The sequence below is a fragment of the Tiliqua scincoides genome, chromosome 11, assembly GCF_035046505.1.
Source record: "Tiliqua scincoides isolate rTilSci1 chromosome 11, rTilSci1.hap2, whole genome shotgun sequence".
Classification (NCBI taxonomy): domain Eukaryota; kingdom Metazoa; phylum Chordata; class Lepidosauria; order Squamata; family Scincidae; genus Tiliqua; species Tiliqua scincoides.
This window is the reverse complement of record NC_089831.1, coordinates 22,580,114-22,601,473: the sequence shown is the minus strand read 5'-3', so window position 1 is coordinate 22,601,473 and position 21,360 is coordinate 22,580,114. Positions and strand designations below refer to the sequence as shown.

The window sequence follows — 21,360 nt, the reverse complement described above, 5'->3', positions numbered from 1 at the left end:
GCATTTCTCCCCTGGCTGGGACCCAGAAAAGCACTTAAGAAAATGTGTGACTCTGGGCACGTGTATATATTTCCATTAATTTTTATGGGACTAAACATGTGTTGGAGTGCCTTTGTGCTTAAGGAGGATGGCTGTGCTTGTATCCGCACTCGGCTATTTTCCTCTGGAAGCACCAGATGATACAGAAAATTGAAGTCTCAGTTCCTCTCTGCTCTTGAACATAAGAACAAGAACATAAGAACAGCCCCACTGGATCAGGCCATAGGCCCATCTAGTCCAGCTTCCTGTATCTCACAGCAGCCCACCAAATGCCCCAGGGAGCACACCAGACAACAAGAAGACCTGCAAGGCCTCCTGGGAATTGTAGTTTAAGAACATAAGAACAGCCCCACTGGATCAGGCCATAGGCCCATCTAGTCCAGCTTCCTGTATCTCACAGCGGCCCACCAAATGCCCCAGGGAGCACACCAGATAACAAGGGACCTCATCCTGGTGCCCTCCCTTGCATCTGGCATTCTGACACAACCCATTTCTAAAATCAGGAGGTTGCGCATACACATCATGGCTTGTAACTCGTAATGGATTTTTCCTCCAGAAACTTGTCCAATCCCCTTTTAAAGGCGTCCAGGCCAGACGCCATCACCACATCCTGTGGCAAGGAGTTCCACAGACCGACCACACGCTGAGTAAAGAAATATTTTCTTTTGTCTGTCCTAACTCTCCCAACACTCAATTTTAATGGATGTCCGCTGGTGTCCCCCTGCTCATTCTCCAGGATCATGCCCTCTCCTGACCTTCCTTTTTTTGGACTCCTTGCAAGAGGTGCCATCAGGGGTTGGTCAGGCTCCCCACCAGAGTGCTCATCTGGTCAGACCAGTTCCTTAACGCACAGTTCTGGTGGCACTGGCAGTACCCTGTGTGCCACCTAGGAGCAGGCCATGGGGGTCAGTACAGGACTCTGCCCTAAGCCCCCTGCCTTCTTTGACTGACTCCTTAGGTTCCTGCTTCTTCTAAATCTTTTCTGGCCCTTTTGCCTGCCTGTTCCCTCTATCAGGGAACAGGCAGGCCTGCTCTATCTATCAGAGCAGATCAGGGAATGGCAGCCCAGAAATATGCCTGCTTCTTGCACCTTCCCCACCTGGAAGCCAGTGCTGGCAGTGGCAAGTAAAAAAAACAACAAACCTGCCCCAGGCTATGGCTCAGTCATGCCAATTGCATCACAGCCATCCCTGCAAAGACTTAAGAGCAGGGGTGTCCAAAGTTTTTGGCAGGAGGGCCACATCCTCTCTCTGACACTGTGTCGAGGGCCAGGGAAAAAAAAGAATTAATTTACATTTAAAATTGGAATAAATTCACATAAGCTTACATAAATGAATATATTAAAGATGAACTTATATGAATGAATGAAGGTCTTGCAATAGCTCAAGGCCTACAAAAGGCCTTTTACAAAGCAAGGCTGGCCTTTCCTTTGCTGCTGCTACTGCATCACAGACGTGAAACAGCAAGCAGCGGAGGGAGCCCTCATCCCACAGCTCACGCGAGTGGTCAAACAGTTGCCTTCATGCTGAGAGCAGTTGTGTTGGGCCAGTGTGGGCTCCAACAAATCTCTGGATGGCCAGAGGCTCATTGGAGACTGGGGGCTCCCTGAGGGCCGCATTGAGAGGCCTCGAGGGCCGCAAGTGGCCCCAGGGCCGGGGTGTGGGCACCCCTGATTTAGAACAGTACCCAAACTCCCAGATAGTTTGGGAACCGCTGCTCTAGCCCAGGGGTCTCTAAACTTTTCAGCCGAAGGGCCACATCAAATATCTGGCACGGTGTCGAGGGCCGGAAAAAAAAATTAAATGTAAAATTTAAATAAATACATTAGAGATGGAACTTAGATGAATGACTGAAATGAATGAATGAACGGGCTCAAATGTCCAGGATTTCTCCAAGCACCAACACAGCCCAAGAAATAAAGCACACACACTTAAATGGACCCCCATTTCCCCACCCCACAGGCACAACTCTGGTTGTGTTTGGTCAACTGGGTCAGAGGCTCTCAGGGGATCAGAGGCTGGGCGCAGGCTGGACAGAAGCTCTCCGCGGGCCGCATCTGGCCCCCAGGCCTGGGTTTGGAGACCCCTGCTCTAGCCCATCACTCTCCTCTTTTCTACACGTCCTCTTCCACTCTATCCCCCTCTATCTTTTCCAGTCCTGGGAGTGGAACAGGGGAGGTAGATGGGCACCCCAAGCCAGCATGCTTGCATATGGTGATGACCTCAGTTGGCCTCATGGAGGGGCTTGTTCTAACTGGGGGGCCTCCATTTGAAGGGCTAAAATTAGGCAACCTAGGTTCAAACTTCAGAGCAGCTCTATGAGTAACCCCAGTGTATGGCTCTTTAAGTTAACAAGGAAGGCAGAAACACTACCTAGGTCGGAGTTGCACTTAGTGGGTTTTCTTTATTTCTTCCTAGTTGGAACTTTGTACATGTGGCTGATGCAAGTCAGTCTGGGCTGCTAATGAGAATCCCCCCCCCCGACCTGTCAGTACTCCATCTAACATGAACCTGAAAGCAAGTACATACGTATTATTATCTAAGTATCACAGTTGGGGAGCTGAGAGTGAAAGGGAGCGACTAGCCTAAGGCCACCTACAGCAGTAGTTCTCACACGTTTAGCACTGGGACCCACTGTTGAGAATGAGAATCTGTCAGGACTCACCAGAAGTGATGTCATGACCAGAAGTGACATCATCAAGCAGAAATTTTTTTAACAATCCTAAGCGGAAATCCTACTCACTCTTACCCAGGAGTAAGTCCCTTGACTATCATTGTTAAAAGAATATTCATAGTAGCTTGTTTAAAGTATAGGTCTGTAACATTTCCCCAAATGCAGTCACATACCATGGTAGCATCAATAATAATAATAAACTTGAGGGTTCCAAGATGGCCACCTGGTAGGATCCCTGCTACTGTGCTCCTGTTTTATGCCCTAATATTTCTCTTCAGTTGGATCCATTGACTCTTTTTCCTCCTCTGGATGCTTCCTGAGTCCTGGTAGAGCAAAGCAACACTACCAGTTGTTTCCAGTCTGCACCCTTGTCTTTGGATTACAGTAGATTCTAAAAAGCTGCTCCGATGGGGAAGAGGAGAAGGCATAAACACTCCCCTGGACAGGGCAACTCTCCCATCAAGTCAGCCAAGCAGCTACGTCTGGAGGACCTCCCAGCATGGTCAGACACTGTAGGTGAGCTCATGCATCTTGCTTCTCCCAATAGATATGAAGCTCTTCATGTTTCCGAATCAGAAACGGAGAGAAACTACTAGTCTCCCTCCAGTCATATGGGCACAGCTTCAGCCTGCCCTCCTTCACCCACCCCTTCGTTTCCCTCTCCACAGGACAAGCAGTCATTATCTCAGGAGAATGGTTTCAGCAACTGTTTCTTGTCCTTGTTGGGTGATTACAACATTATTATGGGAAACACCGTTCTTTTTGCATGTAAACAGCTTAATACTATTCTCACCCAGCTGGACTCACTTCACAAGGTCGTTCAACCACCCCTATCTTCCCTCTCAGCTCAAGCTCTGGGCTTGATTTCGAACAAACCGGGGGAAGCTGAACTGCTGGGGCTGCGTGAGAATTTGGATTGTAGTAAGGCTGCCTATTGCTTGTTGAAAAATCAAGTACTGCTGGAATTCCAGGACTCCCCCATCCATAGGGGGCGCTGGGCCAACAAGTTGAGGGCGAGGGACTCTCTATGCAGATTATTGTACCTTGATCCATCCCAGGCTGACTGTGTTGATCTGCAGGAAATCATAAAACTCCCTTGGATTCCCCAGAGTCCAGGTTGGACCCGGCTTCTTTTGAAGTTTGGCACCTCTCAGATCCCAGGCCAGTTGCATGGGAAGAGCTGGTTTCTTCGCTCCTTTGGCATCTTCTTGCGGAGGGTCTTTGCTGACATGATTATTAAACCTTTGCTCCCAAGGCATAGAATGCATCCTCCCCCTCCTCGCTTCCCATCAACCTTGAAGCCTGCGCAGGCTGGCTCCGTGCCCAGTCACCGGAGGAGAGATAACCAGCCCCAGAACGTGGGAGTTACCAATTCCTTTTCTCCTGACTCAAGTCCTTCGGTGCTGCCTCATGTTAATGAGTTAAAGGCTGCCACTGATTCTTTAGGAAATGCTTTGCTTCAGTTAAAATCCTCACTGCATAAGCCACAAGCTTTGGCTTTCTCCCAGCCAGTTAATTTAACAACTGGCTATTCAACTAGTGCAGTTTCTAATAGCAAATGGCAAACTCAGCCTTTTGGCACTAGCACCAATCCTCAAGCATTAGATCAGGTACATTCTTCATTGATATCTGAGATGGTGGGAGCTCAGTCACCCTCTGTCTGCATACCCACCCTAACTGGAGCAGTTGAGCCTATGGATAGCTCTCCTTCTGAAGCCTTTAAACCTGTGGTGATGAATGAATCAGCCAGTGAGGTGGACTATCTCAATGGGGTGGGTTTGCTGTGCCATTCGACTAACTCGGAGGAGGCCTTGCATCATGTTGTGGCTATCCAACAATTGCCTAGAGACTCAGCCCAGGTCTTGTCATCTCCCCCAGAATCATCACAGCCTAATATGAACTCCTTATCTAAAGCCCTGGATGGGGTGCCATCGGGGGCAACGTCTGCTGATGACCATTCACTCATTGCAAAGGCGCTCACAGCCCCCAAAGGCCCCTTGCCAGCAGAACAAGGTTTTAGGGCAGATCCTCCTGCATTGGTGGCTAAAGATCCGATAATGGAATTACAGCTAGAGGGGGATGACATCGTGGAGGGTGCCATCAGTGCCTTTAAGGAACTCACAAGACCAGAACAACTAAATATTATCAGATCCCTGGACAGAGTTAAAGCAGAACTTCTCAATCACAACGTGGAAACTTTGACCTATGAAATCCTTCCAGTGCAAGCATCAGCTTATCTATCTGTTCCAGAAGCAACCACAGAGGTAACTGCCGCCCTTCATTCCAGGGATTTTATACCATCTCCTGTGGCCAATTTAGCCCTGAGTAGCTGTGTGTCTCACAACCCTCCTGGTGCTGAGTGTCCATCAGGAAGCAAAGATTGACTAATTAATGCTTCTCTAGCCCCTACTATCTCTTCCCATCTAAGAATTCTTTCTTGGAATATTGCAGGGTGGAAGAACAAGAAAAATGACAGTGGCTTCTGAAGCTATCTTAGAACGTTTGACATTATTCTGTTGCAGGAGACATGGGTTTTGGACCATCTGTAGATCCCTGGCTACAAGGCTTTTGTAGTACCTGCAACTAAACCCACCTCTAATGGTCGTCCTTTGGTGGGTTTAGCCAACCTTGTACTGAAGCGGTTTAAGTCATACCCTTTAGACATCATTCCAGGTTGTTGTAAGATACAAGCACGGAGGGTGTCTTTTGCAGACATTGACTTAATCTGCGTCAACACTTATATTCCTCCTTTGCTTAATAGTTTACAAAGGACCCAGCTCTGGAATGATCTATCGTCATGTATGAATGACCTTAAGAGGACCCACCCCCATGCTGAAATTGTTTTGCTGGCCGATTTAAATGCCAGGGTGGGGAATTCAGCAGATATCTTCCGCAGAGCCTGGGATGTGGATGATGACAGCTCCCTCCCCCCATTTGTGCACTAAGCAGGCGGTCCAAAGATGCATACTATAATGTTAATGGTATGGCCCTTGCTAAGTTTTCCATCAGCTCTAACATGATCTGGCTCAATGGTCTAAGAGAGTTCCCCAACGCTGATGAATTTACTTTTGTATCCTCTCGTGGCGCCAGTGTGGTGGATTACATTTTAGTTTCCACTAAAATGAAACATCATGTGAAAGATTTTGCCATTGGGAACCTAACCCTTAGTGACCATCTACCTTTAATCTTGGTCCTTGACCTCCATTCTGGGAGTGTTCCATCACAAGCTGAGATAGATACAAATCCAGAGTGTAGGTATAAAATTGTGGCTAACAGCGCTCTTTCCCCAAATTTCCATCGTCTAAGTACGGAACCAGCAAGCAGAGATTTTTTATCGGCCATTCTACAGGATCCGGATCCCCTTGTTCAAATCAAATCCTTTGAAGGTTTTATTGGTCACGTTTTTAAGGTTTTGAGTACCAAGCCCAAGTTGGTTAAATCCTGTGGTGCATTTGTCAAAAAGGATTGGTTTGACAGTGAATGTAGGAATCTTAAGGTGTGTATTAGGGCTTCTTATTTAGATTTTAGAAAGTACAATGACCCTGATTGTTTGGTTAAATACTCTATCCTTAAAAAACAACTAAGAGTTTTATTGTCAGAGAAAAAGAAAAAGTTTGTTTTAACTCAATGGAACAAGCTGCATCAAGCAATTCAACAAAAAATAATAAACAATTTTGGGCAGTTGTAGCAGGTTCATGTAGATCAGAAACATGTGACCCTGCTATTATTCCATCATCTACATGGGTTCAACACTTCACAGACATTTTTTACGATAAGAGCAAATCCCCAGACACCTACCCTGACTTCACCTCTTTGGATCTGCCTATCTGGCCTCCTGTGACGCCTGAGGAAATTAAATAACTAATTACGCAATTGAAGCCAGGGAAGGCTGCAGGTCCAGATGAAATACCACCTGAGCTTTTAAAAGGCGATTCGGAATGGTGGGCCCAGTTCCTTGTCCACGTCTTTACAGTGATCGACAGTTCTGGCCTATTGCCCAATGTCTGGCTTACAGCGACAGTTATTCCTATCCATAAAAAGGGTGACCGTACCACACCAGGAAATTTTCAGCCCGTTAGTTTGCTTTCTGTAATAGGTAAGATTTATGCTAAAATCTATGCAATAAACTTACTCTCTGGGTTACTTCGCAAGGCATCTTAGGCCCCGAGCAATCTGGCTTCTGTCGGGGCAAATCAACTTTGGACAATTGCATGATCCTATCTCATTTGGCCCATAAGCAGGTTAGGATATGTAAGGCTTGCCTTTATGTAGCCTTCCTTGATCTGAAAGGTGCCTTCGATTCTGTGGATAGGGAGCTTCTTTGGTCCAAGTTGGAAAACATGGGTATTGATAAAAGATTGTTGCTGCTGATTAGGTCCCTCCATCTAAATACTTCATGCAGGGTTAGACGCTCCTGAAGTGGGAATCTAACTCATTCCATCGCTACTAACAAAGGGGTCAAACAGGGCTGTGTCTTGGCCCCCATGCTTTTCAATCTGTTTCTAAACGATCTTGCCCCATCCCTGAAGGAAGTAGATAGCCATTGTCCAAAGCTTGGTGCAAGCCAAGTGCCGCTACTTCTGTACGCGGATGATGCAGTACTGATATCCCGTACTAGGATTGGCCTAAAACGTCTGCTGAATCGCACTGAAGAGTATCTTTTGTCCAACAAATTGCAAATCAATTATGCTAAATCTAAGATAATGATATTTGCCAACAGATGGAAGGCTTTTAAGTGGTCCTGTAATGGCAATAAAATTGAGCAGGTTAAGCATTTCAAGTACCTGGGAATCAACTTCCATTACAGGCTCACTTGGGCTTTTCATCGTAAGGCAGTGCAGAATGCATCCAAACTAGCGTCCTCAGCTATTTCCTGTTTTTTTTTTACCTGCGGCAATGGTTATGTTCCAGCCGCTCTGGAGGCGTTTAAGGGAAAGGTTCTTTCCCTGGTTCTTTATGGCTCTCCTGTCTGGTATAAGGCTATTAACCAACCATTAGAACGCATTCAAGCCTCCTTTCTGAGGAAGATTTTGGGTTTACCCAGGTGCGTTCCCTACTCAGTTCTGTGTCTCGAGGTGGGGTTAATTCGGCTAAAGACAACTGCTTGGCTAAGATTACTGAAATTTTGGTTCAGGATTTTATTTAACCCTTCCTCCTCTGGTCTAATGCACCAATTATTGTCGGATTCAGTCCTGCCATTAGAGATCACTGATCTTCTAACCAAACTCAAGTCAATAGGGCTGGACACTGTAGAGCTAGGCATGATTGGGTGTGATGCTGCTTACAGAATCATCAAAGAAAGAATTCTTGATATTGAACAACAAGAGCTGTTTAGTGCCGCCAGAACCACATGCTCTCCACTTTATCTCCATGTTCCAATCAGTTTTGGGAAACCGGCCTCCTTCTTTTATCACCTGGAGTGCCCACAGGCTCGGAGAGCATTCACACTTGCAAGATGTAATGCTCTTCCATCAGCCGTGTTATCGGGCAGGTTCAGTGGTATTCCCTACTCGGAGAGGAAATGCAAGTGTGCTAGGGATTGTATTGAGACCATAACACATACCCTTTTCTACTGCCCACTTCATGACGTTTTACGCAAGAAATATCTAGGCCCTTTGCTAACTAGGATGCAGGGCTGGGAGGACTCAATCATGCTTCAGTCTCTCCTTTCCACACCTGACTCTGAGACCCTTGATAGGGTCGCTTCCTTTTTATCTGGGGTAATTGCCAGGCAGAGCTCTGGAACTCTGTAACTCTGTGAGGAAAAGACTGATGTCTATGTTGTGTTGTCTTTGTATACTTTTGTTTTGTTTTGTTCTTTCTCTGTATTTTATGCCAATAAAGGTCTTACTGAACTGAATAATAAACTTTATTTGTATCCCGCCCTTCTCCCTGAAAGGGACCCAGGGCGGCTTACAACATGTAAAACAATTTTAAAAAGCATGATTTAACACAGATAAAAACATATTAAAAACACATTAACAGAGGCCATAAAAACAGTAGTCAGAATAAAGTCAGAATAAAAAGAGCATAAAACAGCAAATCATAGAGGAATCCAGCCTGTCAAAAAGAAACTAAAAGATGTATAAAAGTGTTAAAAAGGCCATGAAATCAGAAGGCTTGTTTCAAGGGCAGGGTCTAATATATTAAAAATAAAATATTGAAATGAATGGGAACCCACCTGAAATTGGCTCACGACTCACCTAGTGGGTCCCATCCCACAGTTTTGAGAATCGCTGACCTAGAGTACAATCTTATGCATGTGTATTCAGAAGTAAGTTCCACTGAGTAGAATGGAACTTACTCCTAGCTAAGTGTATATACCAGGATTGTAGCCCTAGTTCACAGCAAAGGAGAGATTTGATTCACAAATCACAAATAAAGGCCTGATAAAGGCTCATTCACTTAACAACTGCGCTACACTATTCCTAGAAGTGCGGGAGCGAGGTCAGGGGGGAGGGAGAAGGCTACATGTACTCTACTCAACATGGACTCCAGCCTCTGTGTCAAAATATGCAGATTTCAAGACCCTACTCCAATTTAGTTTTTTGTGCCATCATTAGTGTTCTGATCTGGTATGGGGATTCAACAACACATTAGGTTCCTCTCTTCCCAAATAAAGATTTGTTCTATGCTTTATTGTAATTGGCCTTTAAAAGTGATCTTCCTTAGATTCTGTTTGAATGCAGATGGAGAGAAAGCGTCATCAGACAACATGTAAGTTTTCCTGTACTCATAAATATCTGTCAGCCCTCTGTTTACAAGCAAGGGGAAATGATTTCACATCTCTGCTTTGCTTCCCTGTCCAGTAAATGAGCCATAGAGAAGATAATAACCTATCATTGCTAATGGTGCAGTGTGGCACTGGGTCACAGTCGACATCTATTAACATTACTTGATACTGTTTATGTTTGATTTATGGCATTTCCTAGAAAGCTGAAGCCAAAACATTGTACATGGCAGAAAAACCAAATTGGTCGTGCTCTAACTTGCCTTTGTCTGCAACCCAAATGTGTGCCAAGAGCAATTCTGGAACTAAAAATACTGTATTGTTGGTTATTTTCTTTAGGTATATAAGAGGACTTTCTTTCTAGACATTTGTACAGTTTCACAGCTGAAGGAACTTGGCTGGTTGCCTTTGCTAGCCAATGGTACTCCAAGCCACTGGAGATTGTATCATGTCACACCATGGCTGTGTGTGTGCGTGTGTCTTTGTCTTAGTGAGAGAGACAGTTATGCAGTTGGTATTGATCAAAGAAAGAAAAAGGCAGCTGAGTTTCTGGAGATGGCTGACAAGAAGCTGCTGGATTAGGGAGGCTAGAACAGGTAAACATTACAATTTTTGTGAACCTTATGTCAGAGTGCCAGATGCAAGGGAGGGCACCAGGATGAGGTCTCTTGTTATCTGGTGTGCTCCCTGGGGCATTTGGTGGGCCGCTGTGATGCCAGAAGATTGGAGGATAGCAAATGTCACGCCTATTTTTAAAAAGGGAAAGAGGGGGGACCCGGGAAACTATAGGCCGGTCAGCCTAACATCCATACCGGGTAAGATGGTGGAATGCCTCATCAAAGATAGGATCTCAAAACACATAGACGAACAGGCCTTGCTGAGGGAGAGTCAGCATGGCTTCTGTAAGGGTAAGTCTTGCCTCACGAACCTTATAGAATTCTTTGAAAAGGTCAACAGGCATGTGGATGCGGGAGAACCCGTGGACATTATATATCTGGACTTTCAGAAGGCGTTTGACACGGTCCCTCACCAAAGGCTACTGAAAAAACTCCACAGTCAGGGAATTAGAGGACAGGTCCTCTCGTGGATTGAGAACTGGTTGGAGGCCAGGAAGCAGAGAGTGGGTGTCAATGGGCAATTTTCACAATGGAGAGAGGTGAAAAGCGGTGTGCCCCAAGGATCTGTCCTGGGACCGGTGCTTTTCAACCTCTTCATAAATGACCTGGAGACAGGGTTGAGCAGTGAAGTGGCTAAGTTTGCAGACGACACCAAACTTTTCCGAGTGGTGAAGACCAGAAGTGATTGTGAGGAGCTCCAGAAGGATCTCTCCAGACTGGCAGAATGGGCAGCAAAATGGCAGATGCGCTTCAATGTCAGTAAGTGTAAAGTCATGCACATTGGGGCAAAAAATCAAAACTTTAGATATAGGCTGATGGGTTCTGAGCTGTCTGTGACAGATCAGGAGAGAGATCTTGGGGTGGTGGTGGACAGGTCGATGAAAGTGTCGACCCAATGTGCGGCGGCAGTGAAGAAGGCCAATTCTATGCTTGGGATCATTAGGAAGGGTATTGAGAACAAAACGGCTAATATTATAATGCCGTTGTACAAATCGATGGTAAGGCCACACCTGGAGTATTGTGTCCAGTTCTGGTCGCCGCATCTCAAAAAAGACATAGTGGAAATGGAAAAGGTGCAAAAGAGAGCGACTAAGCTGATTACGGGGCTGGGGCACCTTCCTTATGAGGAAAGGCTACGGCGTTTGGGCCTCTTCAGCCTAGAAAAGAGACGCTTGAGGGGGGACATGATTGAGACATACAAAATTATGCAGGAGATGGACAGAGTGGATAGGGAGATGCTCTTTACACTCTCACATAATACCAGAACCAGGGGACATCCACTAAAATTGAGTGTTGGGCGGGTTAGGACAGACAAAAGAAAATATTTCTTTACTCAGCGCGTGGTCGGTCTGTGGAACTCCTTGCCACAGGATGTGGTGCTGGCGTCTAGCCTAGACGCCTTTAAAAGGGGATTGGACGAGTTTCTGGAGGAAAAATCCATTATGGGGTACAAGCCATGATGTGTATGCGCAACCTCCTGATTTTAGGAATGGGTTAAGTCAGAATGCCAGATGTAGGGGAGAGCACCAGGACGAGGTCTCTTCTTATCTGGTGTGCTCCCTGGGGCATTTGGTGGGCCGCTGTGAGATACAGGAAGCTGGACTAGATGGGCCTATGGCCTGATCCAGTGGGGCTGTTCTTATGTTCTTATGTGAGATACAGGAAGCTGGACTAGATGGGCCTATGGCCTGATCCAGTGGGGCTCTTCTTATGTTCTTAACTACAATTCCCAGGAAGCCTTGCAGGTCTCTTGTTATCTGCTGTGCTCCCTGGGGCATTTGGTGGGCCGCTGTGAGATACAGGAAGCTGGACTAGATGGGCCTATGGCCTGATCCAGTGGGGCTGTTCTTATGTTCTTATAACCTGATAACAATTCTAATGGAGGAGCTGACACTGAATGATTTTTGCATGAGTTTGACAGTACAATGCAGTAGCTAGGACCAGGAAGTGCTGTATTCAAAAGTCACACTAAACCAGGAAGCAAGGTATTTTCTTTTAGGCTAGCCTAGCTCGCAAGACCACAGCATGGGGTCGGTTTGTGGAACTCCTTGCCACAGGATGTGGTGATAGCGTCTAGCCTGGATGCCTTTAAAAGGGGATTGGACAAGTTTCTGGAGGAAAAATCCATTATGGGTTACAAGCCATGATGTGTATGTGCAACCTCCTGATTTTAGAAATGGGCTATGTCAGAATGCCAGATGCAAGGGAGGGCACCAGGATGAGGTCTCTTGTTATCTGGTGTGCTCCCTGGGGCATTTGGTGGGTCGCTGTGAGATACAGGAAGCTGGACTAGATGGGCCTATGGCCTGATTCAGTGGGGCTGTTCTTATGTTCTTATGTTAAGACTGGTGTGAGGATTGAAAGAGGGAAGTTTTCATGTATGTCACCCTGCCTCTTTCATATACATATATTTGGGTACTACTTAGGTTTATACTCTCTCTATGATTTCTGTACAGAGTCTTCACCTATCAAATGTTTATGCCTAATAAAGCTTTTGTTGACCCTGCCTCTTTGGAGAAAAGGCAGGATATAAATATGAAACATGTCTCAAAAACTGAGTGAGAAATGACAAATACATTTCAAACTTTCACTGTAGTTGAAACCATTCTTCTCTCCCAGAATCTCAATTCTGTCTTCCAGTGCCACTATGTATCTTAACAAGTGGGTCTTAGGTGCTCACTTCATTTCTGCCTCTGAATTCCTACACTTGACCACAAAGGTCCCTTCTTTTTTTTTTTTTATTTCATAACCGCTATTTCTTAAACAACACTGCAACTCCTTTCACCCCTTGACTCTGCTGCCTGCATCATAATGCTTACCAAAGCACCTTTTGTTCTTCAGCTCCTTCTCACTTTCCCATGGAGTTGATGAGAAAAAAAAAAAAAAGATGACACAATGTACCTGCTTAGCACTGCTTTCCTTGAACATCTTCTCAGCCACTTAAGCCTTTGCACTGACATTGGGAAAACAAATCTCCGGTTGTTTGGATGCGATCGTACCTGACTGCTTCATGCATGCAGGGTTATGGAGAGTTTCATTCAGCTTATTCTTAAAAGAGCTTTTCAATCTCCCTTGCTTCCTTGACTTCTCATTCAGTTTTTCCTAATCCAGATTTGTTCCATGCTTCCCATTGCCATCTACTCAATATTTCTGTGTGTATGCTTTATACCAGTAAACAGCCACCGGGTAGATGGGACTCGTCAGCCTGGGCGGCTCATCTGAGAGAAGGAAAACTCTGATCCCAAACCTCCACTGCCTTGTGGCTACATCCAGTTATGGAAAAGGCTTCAGGAGTCAACCTCAAGGCAAAATCTGGAGCCGGAGTCCCTGAGGCAGTTCATGGCTGAACACAGTCACGTTCTGGCAACTCCTGCGACGCCGCTGGAACCAACCGTATTGGCCTCTGCCTTTCCATTGGACCATTTCAGCGATGTGGAGAGGGGGGATTTGCTGCATGGGTAACAGCCTATCCTCCATACCTTTACCCAGGCTTTACCCATACATTTACCCATACCTTTACCCAGGCTTTGTGCACTGGAGAGGACACTCTGTTCCAGAACCACCATTCAGAGCGTGACACCATAATCTTCCGAGACTGAAGGATGCCAACAACAATGCTTTATAGGACTATGTTTCAGTTTTAGAGATGAATTTGCTAACCCCAAATTCCCCTCCAGGTTACCGAGAAGAATTTGACTGTTCTCCAGGTGTTACTTGGTGCTCTCTCCCCGGATCATTGATATCTGTATCCTATGATCCAATGGTATTTTGTATTGATAGATGTACAATAGTAGTGTTTTATAGAACTGAAAGGTGGGGCATGATTTTTTAAAAATATATAAAACAAAGAAATATTCAGTATTTGACAATTAATAGCTTAGGACAGCAGTTCCCAAAATGAGTGTCATAATGTTTTGGGACATGGTGCAGGAGGCTCAGCATGGCAGGCAGAGTTGCAGCACATGAAAACTGAGTATTGGGGAAAGCCCTCTTGCCCACCCTGATCCTCTTACCACAATCTGAGGCTTGCAATGCCTTCCAAATGCAGAAGTGGCTGTGACATCACCACACGTCATCGCCACTTCCTTCTGGGTTTTGAGGTTGTCACAAGCCGGATAAGTCTGGAAAGCACTAACTTAGGATAGCTCACCAGTGATGCCTGCAAATGTCATCAGGAGGTGTCTATTTATACTTTAAGATCTATACCCCGCCCGTTTTCATGTGAATTAAATAAGCCCAAGGAGGTTAATCAGACAATAGAGGTGAGCCGCAAATGATTTATGATCAGTAAAGATATAAAACTATAGAAAAAGAACAGAGTGACTGAAATATCTTCACCATTTAAAGGTGGGAGAGGAGCCCTATGGTACTTCCCTGGGGGGAGAGAGTTCCAAAGCTATGTATGTAGAGGATGCTAGCTTCAGTCCTCTGCATCTACAGTTAAAGGATCTTGGAAAACAATTCAACCTGAGATCTTGGAGAGCTGCTACCTGCCTGAGGGCCCAATCCTATCCAACTTTCCAGCTCTGATGTAGCCACAATGCAGCCCCTTGGCAAGGGAACACATGTTCCCATAACTTGAGAAGGCCCTAGGGACTGCCCCTCCACCACAAGATGCAGTGCACACCCCACTGGCATAACTGCACTGGCACTGGAAAATTGGATAGGATTAGGCCCTAACACTGGACTAAAGAGAGCCATGGTCTGACTCGGTAAAAGGCAGCAGCATATGTTGATACTGTCAACAAAGTTGTAAAACATTTTCAGAACTACATAGCCCTCCTGTTTGGTAACTGGTTTGACTTGGCTTACACTGACCACCCTTGCAGCACCAGGAGGAAATCAGAGTTCTTGGGATCTATGGTGGAGGAGCTCTAATTAATCTTCATTATGTTGGTGGGGGTAGTAAAAGTGCCTATAGAGAGTGTATTTCCTGTATAGGTCTGGACCAGATGGGTTCTCTTAGCTCATTCTACAAGACCCTGGGGTCTTATCATATGGAGGGCTGTTCAGCATTTGATGAGGAAATGATTATAATTTTTGTTTCTTCGCTTCGACTTAACTCACTTGGCAGCTGTTACAAGTCTACACATTTAAGATGGCTATTGGTTGGTTGTGATGAGGGTCCCACCATGGATTTAGCAAAGGCTAGTTAGAGGCAACTATTACCCTGCACATGCCCAATCTCATCTGATCTTGGAAGCTAAGCAGGGTCAGGCCTGGTTCGTACTTGGATGGGAGACCGCCTGGGAATACTGGGTGCTGTAGGCTTATACCATAGTCTTTCGAGACTGAAGGTTGCCAGCCATCTCCCTATACTGAACACTATCTCCCGATTTGGTCTGATCTCAGAAGCTAAGCAGGGTCAGGCCTGGTTAGTACTTGGATGGGAGACCGCCTGGGAATACTGGGTGCTGTAGGCTTATACCATAGTCTTTCGAGACTGAAGGTTGCCAACCATAGTTAGAGGCAAGAGTTTTACCATTTTTAAAAACTGGACTTTTCTTAGGACAGCTTGTATTAGAGTACCCAAATAGCAAAGGAACCCCAAATATGAGAATAAATATAGAGTGGAAATGTTGCAGACATACTGAAAGACACTTGAACATAAGAACATAAGAACAGCCCCAGTGGATCAGGCCATAGGCCCATCTAGTCCAGCTTCCTGGATCTCACAGCGGCCCACCAAATGCCCTAGGGAGCAGACCATATAACAAGAGGCCTCATCCTGGTGCCCTCCCTTGCATCTGGCATTCTGACATAATCCATTTCTAAAATCAGGAGGTTGCGCATACACATCATGGCTTGTAACCCATAATGGATTTTTCCTCCAGAAACTTGTCCAATCCCCTTTTAAAGGCGTCCAGGCTAGACGCCATCACCACATCCTGTGGCAAGGAGTTCCACAGACCGACCACACGCTGAGTAGAGAAATTTTTTCTTTTGTCTGTTCTAACTCTCCCAACACTCAATTTGAGTGGATGTCCCCTGGTTCTGGTGTTATGTGAGAGTGTAAAGAGCATCTCCCTATCCACTCTGTCCATCCCCTGCATAATTTTGTATATCTCAACTTTTTTCCCACTCAGGCGTCTCTTTTCTAGGCTGAAGAGGCCCAAACGTCGTAGCCTTTCCTCATAAGGAAGGTGCCCCAGCCCCGTAATCATCTTAGTCGCTCTCTTTTGCACCTTTCTTTTTCACCTTTCTTTTTCACCTCTCTTTTGCACTTGAAACTAACTCAGTGATGGGGTATGAACATTAAGGTACTTATAACTCCAAGGGCATGCTGCGGCTTTAGGGGACTGATGCTATTTTGAAATATAGTATTGTCGGGCTGGCTATCTGCCTGTTTTCCCCTTCACTTTACATCTTGTAAGTGAATGCATTTTACAACAAAGACTACCCAAACAGTCTTCAGGACTATTTCCTAACAAGACAACTGGTCTTGACAAAGGTTGCTCTTGGGACTTCTTGACACTTAAGGAAGCGAAAGTTATGAAACAATATATTTATAAAACTCCCAATGTTGCCAAATTTCCATTCCCCTATTCTACGCATGGACTCTTCGCTCACAACAGGAGAGGAAACTGAATGCTTTCCACATGCGCTGCCTCCGACGCATCCTCGGCATCACCTGGCAGGACAAAGTTCCAAACAACACAGTCCTGGAACGAGCTGGAATACCTAGCATGTATGCACTGCTGAAACAGACGCCTGCGTTGGCTCGGTCATGTCGTGAGAATGGATGATGGCCGGATCCCAAAGGATCTCCTCTGTGGAGAACTCGTGCAAGGAAAGCGCCCTACAGGTAGACCACAGCTGCGTTACAAGGACATCTGCAAGAGGGATCTGAAGGCCTTAGGAGTGGACCTGAACAAGTGGGAAACCCTGGCCTCTGAGCGGCCCGCTTGGAGGCAGGCTGTGCAGCATGGCCTTTCCCAGTTTGAAGAGACACTTGGCCAACAGTCTGAGGCTAAGAGGCAAAGAAGGAAGGCCCGTAGCCAGGGAGACAGACCAGGGACAGACTGCACTTGCTCCCGGTGTGGAAGGGATTGTCACTCCCAATTTGGCCTTTCCAGCCACACTAGATGCTGTTCCAGAACCACCATTCAGAGCGCGATACCAGAGTCTTTCGAGACTGAAGGTTGCCAACAACGATTCTACGCACCAAAGTGGTCCCGTACATTGGTATTTTGATGCAAAATGTTAGAGTATTTTCCACTGATGCTACTTGTTTGTATGGCTATTTTATAAAGAGCTCACCCTGGAGTAAGGGAAAGCGATTCCCCTTGCCCTGTGCTGAGCTGCTTTCAGCCCTAAACTCATGCTGGATACGGGGCAGGCCTGCTGACCTCCCCATTCCAGCACAATTTAGGATTGCGCTGCCTGTTTTTTCATGGATCTAAGGCACTGGTTCCCAAACTGTGTGCTGTGGTGCCCAAGGGTGCCTCAGTTAACTCACGAGGCTGCCATAGGATGTCCCCAGTAGCCTCTTCTTCCAGCTCTCCCAGGCACCACAATCTTGCCTGACTGGGATACCATGCAATCGTGTGTAATTCTTAAAAGATCTCACATTCTTGCACTATTTTGGGGGAATGCTGACTATTGGTGCCATGGAAGAAGGGCACTGTGACCCAGATAAATTGGGAAACCACTTGTTGGCAACCTTCAGTCTCGAAAGACTATGGTATCACGCTCTGAATGGTGGTTCTGGAACAGCGTCTAGTGTGGCTGAAAAGGCCAATCCAGGAGTGACAATCCCTTCCACACTGGGAGCAAGTGCAGTCTTTCCCTGGTCTGTCTCCCTGGCTATGGGCCTGCCTTCTTTGCCTCTTAGCCTCAGACTGTTGGCCAAGTGTCTCTTCAAACTGGGAAAGGCCATGCTGCACAGCCTGCCTCCAAGCGGGCCGCTCAGAGGCCAGGGTTTCCCACCTGTTCAGGTCCACTCCTAAGGCCTTCAGATCCCTCTTGCAGATGTCCTTGTATCGCAGCTGTGGTCTACCTGTAGGGCACTTTCCTTGCATGAGTTCTCCATAGAAGAGATCCTTTGGGATCCGGCCATCATCCATTCTCACGACATGACCGAGCCAATGCAGGCGTCTCTGTTTCAGCAGTGCATACATGCTAGGGATTCCAGCTCGTTCCAGGACTGTGTTGTTTGGAACTTTGTCCTGCCAGGTGATGCCGAGGATGCGTCGGAGGCAGCGCATGTGGAAAGCGTTCAGTTTCCTCTCCTGTTGTGAGCAGAGAGTCCATGACTCGCTGCAGTACAGAACTGTACTCAGGACGCAAGCTCTGTAGACCTGGATCTTGGTATGTTCCGTCAGCTTCTTGTTGGACCAGACTCTCTTTGTGAGTCTGGAAAACATGGTAGCTGCTTTACCGATGCGCTTGTTTAGCTTGGTATCGAGAGAAAATCAGGGGAACCACTTATCTAAGGAGATAAATATATTGGTTCATTGATATCTGGATAGAAAATGTACATTACTGTTATTATTATTATTATTCCAAACTACATGAAACACAGTTGTTAACTGGTGTTGAGCAGTTGATACAAATCTCAGCCCGAGACCTAAGTATCACCTAGGTATCGGTGCAGTATGTCTCTGTTGTTTTTTGCAGATCTGATGGTGCTATTTCAGTAAACTGCAGTTGCTTAAAGTAATTCACCAGACATTTCAAGATAGTTCCAAGTGCCCTGATGACAATGGGTACCTTGTTGGTATGTGTTGTCCATAGTCACGTGATGGTCATGATGATGATTTATTGGTAGTTGATTTAGCATGGGGGGGGGGGAATGAGCTCATTAGATCATTTCCCTACCACTTTTGTCTGGAAGGGACCTAACCATTAATGAATGCTTGTTTAAGGCTCTGAATGTAACTCAGTATGTGTCATGGAGTGAAGGAGGTCCTGTTGAGCAAGTGTGTAATGGGGGGATGTACCCCATGGTCAAATTTCTGCTTGCTTTAATTTTATTTACCATTTTGCTAGAACCGGGAGGGGAAAAAGTTAACTTCTGTGACCTCCCGGCTCAGTTAATCTTTAATCTATCAAAAGAATTATGAAATCTTTCAAGATCAAATGCTAAGACTCTTCACAAAGGTTGTCACAATGAATTCGTTTGCGAGTCTTTCATCCTCCCTTCTCCCACTGTGCTGAAATAATGGTGAGTTTTCCCATTTCTGTCTTTCTTGCTCTTCCCCACCCCTGTAGGTCTCACTCAGTGTAAAGATCTATGTGCAAAGGTTGTCACAGATTCTTCACACTACCCCAGCTGTGTTAGAAAGTTGTGAAGCCTGAACACAGGTGCTGAAACCTTGCTCCTGCATGATCTTTATTAATGCAATCTCTCTCATGACTGCTCTTTGACATTGCTGGGTTCAGGGCTGTAGAGAGGTCAGGTGGGCTCTGGGGAAGATTTTTAACCAGGGACCTTTGTCACCTGAATGGCTGATCCTTCTCCACCCTCCTTGCTCCTGGATGAAGCATCCTGGTTGCCTGGCAAACGGGTTATACTTTAGGGTGAGAACCTTATGGGCTGTTCCTGTAGGATGTCACCTACTGGACACGTTGGTCCTGGTGGCAATCCTACTTGGGGCCTTGTTTAATGTCCAGGCTCTGGGGAACTATCCTGTCTGGCCCTGGGTAAATATCATAATACAGGGCAGTGGGAAATGGCAGAGCACTTTCATAGTGCCTTCCTTTCACTACACTGCCTTTGTTTGCTTTTCAGACTGTAGGGTTGTCAGCCCAAAATGATTCTCCGGTTCTTTTCTTCAGGTAGAAAGGTGGCCAAGACTTATTCCAGGTTACCATCTTTTCCATAATCTTGTCAGTGAGCACTGTTGCTCTCTAGAGCAGCAATTTTCAACCAGTGTGCTGTGGCACACTGGTGTGCCGCGAATGGGCCACAGGGTAGGGTCATGTATTAGTAGGGCCATTAGGGGAATGTGAGCCCCTGGTCAGCAGAGTGGTGTGTCTTGTCAGTGGTCAAAAAATGGTGTGCCTTAACTAACAATTTTAGCACCTTATCAGTGTGCTATGAGATGAAAAATGTTGAAAATTGCTGCTCTAGAGTTAGCCTGTCAATTTGGGGCTAAAAGTTTTTCGTTAATGGGCACTGATGGCTATTGGCTGGTTGTTACTCTGATATACCCTACATGCTAGATCAGGAGGTAGAAAGGAAAAAAAAATGCTTTGGGGTCTGAATGTAACCAGTGAAGGAAACAAAAGCTTGAGTTTTTCAACTGGCTGGAGGAAGAAGTCTGAGCGTGATCTGGGAGGACAAGCTCAAAGCTTATGCTTTTCTCAGGAACTGCTGTTACACTATAGACCAGCATTGCTTGGATGCTTTCTCTCCCCCTCACTCAATGTGTATATTTGTAAAAATAAACAGATAGCGCTAAACGTCATAAGTCGCCAACGCTTTGTCCTCACAAGGAAATAGACACTGCAGTCGCTGCTCCTGAAGCTTCCGACCACTGGGTGATGTTGAGAACTGTACATGCGAAACAATAACAAAAAGCTCGTCTTGCTTTGCTCACCAGTGCGTTGGTGAAAGTTGTTTCTGGGAAATGTGAACACACATTTGTTATTGTTCATATTTTTAATGACGTGCCCAATGACCTAAAGCTGCCAGATGGGATGGGTCAGAGATCCAGGGCTGCCTTGAAATGCACGCACACGCGCGCGCGCACACACACACGCACACACACTTTGCCAGTGAGCAGCTGGTGGAAATAGGAAGGCCTTTTTTGGCAATTTGAGGGACAGGGTGAAAATGGGACTGGGGAATTCACTGATGGCTTTCATCTCCACCCTAAAGAATAATAGTGCTTGGGAATGTGGTTAAGTCTGCAGGTGTCAAAGCTTTTACAAGTTCACTTCAGCATGTTAAAATCAATTCATGATTCAACTTTGTCTTCCTCAAACAAGAGAGCAATTTATCTGTCTCCTAGTCCAGTGGTTCCCAGCATTTATCACCTGGAGGCTCTTTTGACCTACTGGGTCACTGGCCGTAGTTCCCCATTTGAGCTACGATCCTATACATTGTATAGGGCGGCGGGTTTTTCATGAAGATTCTGCAGCTCCCCGGCTGGTTTGCATGGCCCCCCAGGGAGCCACAGCTCACAGTTTGGAACCACTAGCCTAGTTTGTGGTAAAGGATCTTCAACATTTGCGTACTCAGAGCTTGAAGTTAAAATAGAAAGGGAAGCAATTCAGAGATTTCAGGTGATGGAAGTAGTGCTGGTGCTAGGTTGCTGGGAGGTCTGTAGCAAAGCTTTGCCCAGGGTACCCCCA

At 46.1% G+C, this 21,360-nt stretch overlaps 1 pseudogene; it reads left to right on the top strand.

Moving 5' to 3' along the window:
* Positions 1-15,210: 15,210 nt before the first annotated feature.
* On the top strand, positions 15,211-15,330 carry LOC136662734 (5S ribosomal RNA; annotated as a pseudogene).
* The last annotated feature ends 6,030 nt before the right edge of the window (positions 15,331-21,360 follow it).